We start from the raw sequence: 8,383 nt of genomic DNA, 5'->3' as shown, positions 1-8,383 counted from the left end.
CAAAAACCTATAACTAACACTTCTCTATCTAGCAAAGCTATCATTTAAAACTGATGGAAAAAAAAAGCCTCCCAGACAAAAAAGACTAAAGAAATTCATTACAACCAAACCATTATTGCAAGAAATATTATGGGGCCTGCTATAAAAAGAGAAAGAAAAAAAGAAATGAAGAGAAAGAAGATTGTAAATTTAAAGAATAAAATGGCATTAAATAAGTACATATAATAATAACCTTAAAAGTTAATGGATTAAATGCTCCAACCAAAAATCATAGGATAGCTGCATGAGTAAGAAAACATGACCCTTTTATATGCTGTCTATAAGAGACCCACCTCAGAACAAAAGATACACATAGACTGAAGGTAAAGGGATAGAGAAAGGTATTTTATCCAAATGTAAATGAAAATAAAATCTAGAGTAACAATACTTGTATTTGACAAAATAGTCTTTTAAAACAAAGGCTATAGTAAGGGATAAAAAAAAGATGACGACATACTAATAAAGGGAGCAATCCAACAGATGGATATAACCATTGCTAATATTTACATGCCTAATGTAAGAGCAGCTAAATATATAAAGCAGATCTTGATGGACATAAAGGGCAAGATTTACAGCAATACTATAATAGTAGGAAATTTTAATACCCCGATATCATCAATGGATAGATCTTCCAGACAGAAAATTAACAAACAAATGGTAACCTTAAATGACAGACTATATCAATAAGATTTAATTGATATCTTCAGAAGCTTTCACCTCAAAACAACAGAATATCCATTCTGTTCAAGTGCTCATGGTACATTCTCTAAGATAGATCACATGTTAGGACACAAACAAGTCTTAAAAATTTAAGAAGATTTAAATCTTATGAAGTATCTTCTCTGATCACAATATCATGAAACTAGAAATCAACTACAATAGAAAAACTGAAAAACATTCAAACACTTGAAAGCTAAATAGCATGTTATTAAATAACAAATGGGTTAATAATGAGATCAAGGATGAAATAAAAAAAATATATTTGAATCAAATGAAAATGAACATACAATAACTCAAAATCTATGGGACACAACAAATCCAATCTTGAGAGGAATGTTCACAGCATTATAGGCATAACCTAAGAAGCAAGAAAGGGCTCAAATTAACAACCTAACCCTGCCCTTAAAAGAACTAGAAAAAGAACAACAAACAAAACCTACAGGAAGTAGAAGAAAGGAGATAATAAAGATCACAGTGTAAATAAATGACAAAAAAATAAAAAACAATACAAAAGACCAATGAATCCAAGACTTGGTTCTTGGGCCCTGGCCGGTTGGCTCAGTGGTAGAGCATCAGCCTGGAGTGCAGAAGTCCCGGGTTCGATTCCCGGCCAGGGCACACAGGAGAAGCGCCCATCTGCTTCTCCACCCCTTCCCCTCTCCTTCTTCTCTGTCTCTCTCTTCCCCTCCCGCAGCGAGGCTCCATTGGAGCAAAGATGGCCCGGGCGCTGGGGATGGCTCCTTGGCTTCTGCCCCAGGCGCTGGAGTGGCTCTGGTCGCAGCAGAGCGATGCCCCGAAGGGGCGGAGCATCGCCCCCTGGTGGGCTGAGTGTCGCCCCCTGGTGGGCGTGCCGGGTGGATCCCGGTCCGGTACATGCGGGAGTCTGTCTGACTGTCTCTCCCCGTTTCCAGCTTCAGAAAAATACAAAAAAAAAAAAAAAAAAAAAAAAAAAAACAAGAGTTGGTTCTTTGAAAAGGTAAACAAGATTGATGAATCTTTAACCAAACTCATCAGGAAAAAAAGAGAGAGGACCCAAATAAATAAAATTAGATATGAAAATGGAGAAGCAACAAATGACACCTAAGAAATACAAAGGATTGTAAGAAAATACTATGAAGATCTATACGCCAAAATATTGGACAATCTCTAGGCGAAATGGATAAACAGACTGAATACAACAAATGAAATTGAAACAGTTATGGAAAAACTCCTAGCAAACAAAAGTCCTGAACCAGATGGTTTCCTAAGTGAATTTTACCAAACATTCAAAGAAGAATTAACACCTCTACTTCTCAAGCAATTTCAAAAAATTCATGAGGGGGTTAGAATTCCAATCTCTTTCTATGAGGCAAGCATTATCCTCATTCAAAAACCAGGTAAATACAGTACAAATAAAGAAAACTATAGGCCAATATTTCTGATGAATATTAATGATAAAGTACTCAGCAAAATATTAGCAAAATGGATCCAGGAATACATCAAAAAGATTATACATCATGACTGATCAGGTGGTGGAGCAGTGGATAGAGCATCAGACTGGAATGGGGAGGACCCAGGTTTGAAACCTCGAGGTCGCTGGCTTGAGCGTGGGCTCATCCAGTTTGAGTAAGGCTCACCAGCTTGAGCGCAAAATCGCTGGTTTGAGCAAAGGGTCACTCAGGTATGCTGTAGCCCCCCGGTTGAAGTCACATATGAGAAAGCAATCAATGAACAACTAAGGTGCCACAAAAAAAGTTGTTTCTTCTCATCTCTTTCCCTGCTTGTCTGTCCCTATCTGTCTTTCTCTATGTCTTTCTCTGTCTCTGTCACACACACACACAAAAAAGTCATACATCATGATCAAGTAAAATTTATTCCGAGAAGGCAAGGTTGGTACAAATCAGTAAATGTGATTCACCACATAAATACAATAAAGGATAAAAATCACATGATCATATCAACATATGCAGAAAAAGCATTTGATAAAATCCAGCACCCATTTATGATAAAAACTCTGAGCATAGTGGGAATACAGGGAACATACCTCAACATAATAAAGGAGATCTATGACAAACCAACAGCCAATACTATACTCAATGTGCAGAAATTAAAAACAATCCCCTTAAGATCATGAACAACACAGGAGTGCTCCTTTTCACCCCTGTTATTCAAGATAGTTTTGGAAATCCTAGCCACAGCAATCAGACAAAAAGCAGAAATAAAAGGCATCCAAATTGGAAAAGGAGAAAAAATATCATTATTTGCTGATGACATGATACTGTACATAGAAAACCCTAAAGTCTCTTTCAAAAAACTACTAAACTTGATCAATTAATTTGGCATGGTGGCAGGATATAAAATTAATATTCAGAAATCAGAGACATTTTTATACACCAACAATAAACTGTCAGAAAGTAAAATTAAGGAAACAATCCCTTAACAATTGCAACAGTAAAATAAAGTATCTGGAATTAAATTTAACTAAGGAGGTAAAAGACTTGTACTCAGAAAATTATAAGACATTGAAGAAACAAAGCAAGGAAGATACAAACAAGTGGAAGGATATATCATGTTCATGGATAGGAAGAATAAACATCATTAAAATGTCTATACTATCCAAAACAATCAACAGATGCAACACAATTCCTTTTTAAATACCAATGGTATACTTCAAAGATATAGAAAAAATATTACAAAAATTTATATGGAACCAAAAAAGAACATGAATAACCTCAGCAATCTTGAAAATGAAGAATAAAATGGAAGGTATCACAGTTCCTGATATGAAGTTATACTACAAGGCTATATTAATCAAAACAGCTTGGTACTAGCATAAGAACAGGCATACAGGTCAATAGAACAGAACATAGTACCCAGAAATAAACCCATGCCTTTACAGTCCATTGATATTTGACAAAGGAGGTAAGACTATACAGTGGAGCAGGCGTCCCCAAACCACGGCCCGCGGGCCGCATGCAGCCCCCTGAGGCCATTTATCTGGCCCCCCACCGCACTTCCGGAAGGGCCACCTCTTTCATTGGTGGTCAGTGAGAGGAGCACTGTATGTGGCAGCCCTCCAACGGTCTGAGGGACAGTGAACTGGCCCTCTATGTAAAAAGTTTGGGGACCCCTGCAGTGGAGTAAAGACAGTTTCTTTAATAAATGGTGTTGCAAAAATTGGACCAGTACATGCAAAAAAATGAAACTAGACCACCAACTTACACCATTCATAAAAATAAGCTCAAAATGGGTAAAACACTTAAATGTAAGTTGTGAAACCATAAACATCTTGAAAGAAAACATAGGCAGTAAACTCTCTAATACATCTCGTAGCAATATTTTTGCCGATTTCTATCCATGCACAAGTGAAATAAAGGACAAAATAAACAAATGGGAATCCATGCCATTTTAAAAAGCAAAAAGTATGTTCAGAAAATTCACAAAATGGAGAAACGCATCTTTACTGACACTAGGTTTAAAACATATAAATTATGCTATTTAATAAAAAAAATTGTATATTCACTTGATGACTTGTTTTTCCAAAGAGAAGTTTTTCTGCTCCTCCCAAGCAAAGAGGAATACTTTGTCCGTCCTGGATGCTACCACTGTTTCAATAAGCCTCTATTAGTGCCCTGGTTACACTTGCTGCACATGTTCTCTCTCCCCTCCTCAAACTTTATCTGTATCACTTTTATCTCTTCAGTGCTTTTCACTGAGGGTTCAGTTAACACATTTTTGGGGATTAAATGAATGTTTCTAACGATCATTTTAATCTGGGATGGCTTTAGTTTTCTCTAAATGTCAAGTTTCACTCTGTACTAAGTCTGCATCCACCTGTCTTTGACAAAATTGGAATATAGATGAGGGTCTGAGCCATCTGTTCTGTTTTGTTTGATTTAAGGTCATCCGTGGCTTTAACATCCAGATTTTACCACTAGCATTTCATACATTCGTTTCCTGGAAAAAAAAAAAAGTAAACACATGGAGAGATGGCCGCATTAATAAAGAAGACAAGACTATACCTAAAAGCAACAATAAACATAACAATAGTAAATGCAACTAGTAGTTAATGAAATTGTACTATGCTCTAGTCAGTGTACTAATATTTTACATACATTATACCGTGAAATTTTTACAATATTCTTATGAGATAGACGTTATTATTATAATCATTTTACTAATGAGGAAATTGAGGTTCAGAAAGGGTAAATACCAAAATTTTATTGCTAGCAAGTTGTAGCATTCAGTCTGACTCTAAAATTTAGTCTATTTGCAAGTATAACCATCAATATGCTGACTTCCTTGGATTTTTTAAAACCACTTTTTTTTTAAAATAAATTTTTATTAATGGTAATGGGATGACATTAATAAATCAGGGTACATATATTCAAAGAAAACATGTCTAGGTTACCTTGTCATTAAATTATGTTTCATACCCCTCGCCCAAAGTCAGATTGTCCTTCACCACCCTCTATCTAGTTCTCTGTGCCCCTCCCCCTCCCCCTAACTCTCCCCCTGTCCTCCCTCCCCCCACCCCTGGTAACCACCACACACTTGTCCATGTCTCTTAGTCTCATTTTTATGTTCCACCAATGTATGGAATCATGTAGTTCTTGTTTTTTTCTGATTTATTTATTTCACTCCTTATAATGTTATCAAGATCCCACCATTTTGCTGTAAATGATCTGATGTCATCATTTCTTATGGCTGAGTAGTATTCCATAGTGTATATGTGCCACATCTTCTTTATCCAGTCTTCTATTGAAGGGCTTTTTGGTTGTTTCCATGTCTTGGCCACTGTGAACAGTGCTGCAATGAACATGGGGCTACATGTGTCTTCACGTATCAATGTTTCTGAGGTTTTGGGGTATATACCCAGTAGAGGGATTGCTGGGTCATAAGGTAGTTCTATTTGCAGTTTTTTGAGGAACCACCATACTTTCCTCCATAATGGTTGTACTACTTTACAGTCCCACCAACAGTGAATGAGGATTCCTTTTTCTCCACAGCCTCTCCAACATTTGCTATTACCCGTCTTGTTGATAATAACTAATCTAACAGGGGTGAGGTGAAAACCACTTATTTTTAATAGCAAAAGAAAAGCAACATGTGTCTGGGATTTAAAGGCATTTCAGGCAATTGTTTCTCTGAATGAAGGGAAGGATGTTTTTCAATGGTGAAGTGGTAGCTAGGTTTTATTTTTAATATGAATCTATCCCCTTAAGGACAACTGTGAAGATGACTGTATTAGTCACTTCCTAGGATCAGGGGCGGGGATAAATGTAGGTGTGTACTAAATTTAATCATTTTCTCTTACCCTGTAATCACACTTGCTCCTTGAATTCCAGATAATGAGATTCAGAACCCAGTTTTCCCCTTATGACGTCACCACTAGCCAGGGTTGTCTTCTCTGTCCCCAACTGAAATCTCTGAGGTTGAGAGAAGACCTCATGTTAAAGGTATAGCTCTTGATGGATTCTTCAAATGAAGGGGCTATATGTCTGGCAGCCAGAGATAATTATTGGATGAGAATACCCCAGATTTATTCTCTAACAATAACAAGTACTTGATGAAGGTGCTGATTAATGACAACCCAGTATCTGCTCTGTTGACGTGGATGCAGTTGAGGGATATGCAAGAGCTGACAAACTCAGAAGAAAAACTGAGAATTCAGCTTAACTGTGTGGAAATAATTCTAATTACAGGCATTTATGTGAATTGTTTACAATTTATGCCTGATTGCCACCAAGCACAATAACAATTATGCATATCATTAAATGTGTCAGATCAATTTTGTTGTAAATTCTGATTATAACAGCAAACCCTATATGTGTGTGATCTGTCTTCAGAATTTTTTGCTTAGATTACTCACAATTTAGGAAAGAATGGACAGAACATTGTCTGCGGGACCAAGAGTGCAGAAGTTGCAGAGGCCGCGGTTGCCTCTGGTTGAATATTTACTATGGGTAGTGCTCAAAGTAGGTAATCAACAAATGCATAAATCCCTGCAGCTTAACTTCAGCAGAGCCCTGCAGGAGCCAAACAATATTTTATTCATTTATTGTTGATTCTTTGGCCTTATTCATTGCCACAGCTTGTCCCAAACCTTTTCTGTTCTCCTTAGCCTCACAACTTACCCCTCCTCTCTCTGAATCTTGTTCAGTGAGTAAGGATGACGTCATCCCGGCCCTTGCACAGCAGAGCTGGCTGATGCCTCCCTCCTCTGCTTCACAGATATTCTCAATAATGCAATCTTCTCTTGGTGGCCTCTGACAAATAGGTATGCCCTTTCACCTATGGTCTGGTCCCTTCTCCTTTTACCTTTCTCAAGTACTGGTTCCCTGCCCTAGTATTTAAAAATGTCTTTCACCTCTTTTCCTGCTTTTAGCCATGCACTTAGTAGGCACTCAGTAAATCTTTACTGAAATTTCCTTCAGACACACATGGGACACAATGGGACACACACACACACACACACATACACACACACACACACACACCTGTACCAATCATTGCTCTAATTACTGCCATTTTCTCCCCTTCCTTTAATTTAACTTTAGACTTAATCTACATTTTATGAATCCGATTAGGTTAGAAATTTATTGAGAGAAAGTGGTTTCTGTATTTATTTTTTTTCTAATTTCTAAGCACAGCTTGAAGCATTCAAAAAACTGTTGAGATATTTCCACTCATCAATCTTTACAGGCTGATTCTTCTGAGGAGGGATGGGGATCTTTAACACTTTCTTTGCCAGTTTACTCTGGAAGAGCCTGAGTAAAATAATAGAAAGCATGTGTCTTGGGTATCAGAGGACTTAGACTCCACTCTAGGTTCTGACACTAAGTGACTAAGAAAACCTGGACAACTGATTTTATTTTTCTGAGGTCCAAGTACCTCATCAAAAAAATGTAACAATAATAGAAACTGTCTTTCAGGGTTGTTGTGAAGATAAAATGACAAGGTAATGAGAAGGGCTTAATACACACTAGTAATGATTATTAGGCACAAACTTTCTGCTCCAGTGGCTCACTCAAATTCATGATTTTTCCCCCTACTTTGGTAATAATAAGTCAGGATTTCAACAACTGAAAACCTACTTATTATCCATATTATTTTTTTATTCTTAGTACTAGATAAATAGTTCTCATTCTTGCGAGACCTCATGCTCTTTCTTAATAATAAATATTTTGACTCCCCATTCACTATTCTGAAAAAAAGTTTATAAATAATTTAACCTACCTACATACATAATTTCACAAAAATCAATTTACTGACCCAACTGAAATATAAATGAGAAATGAAAGAAAAATAATTTATAATAGAATGGTATTTATTTCAATACATAAATGCAAGAACATGACTACATTAGAAACATAATGAAATACATGATTATACTAACTTAAAATGAATAAGTTTATATTTAATAAAAATTAGAGCTTTGGAAGTGATTACATATAAGAAAAAAACAGATGTATAGGGAAATAGTAAGATAAAAGCTGCTGTTGAGATAAGACAGGATTAATATAATTATAAACAATTTTTCTTACCTATATTATTAAGGTTCACTGGAATATTTAAAAATTGTGTGGGATACAGGATAACTCTTTATTATACAGTATTGTCCTATGCACTTCAGAATAACTAG

The 8,383-nt window shown here is 36.4% G+C and overlaps 1 non-coding gene across 1 annotated transcript; it reads left to right on the top strand.

Moving 5' to 3' along the window:
- Positions 1-1,301: 1,301 nt before the first annotated feature.
- Positions 1,302-1,377, top strand: TRNAS-GGA (transfer RNA serine (anticodon GGA)). The gene has a single exon. It is a non-coding gene; the product is annotated as a tRNA-Ser (tRNA).
- The last annotated feature ends 7,006 nt before the right edge of the window (positions 1,378-8,383 follow it).

Source organism: Saccopteryx leptura, chromosome X (genome assembly GCF_036850995.1).
Source record: "Saccopteryx leptura isolate mSacLep1 chromosome X, mSacLep1_pri_phased_curated, whole genome shotgun sequence".
Lineage (NCBI taxonomy): Eukaryota > Metazoa > Chordata > Mammalia > Chiroptera > Emballonuridae > Saccopteryx > Saccopteryx leptura.
Note: the sequence above shows the minus strand (reverse complement) of the source record. Positions and strands in the feature narration are given on the sequence as shown.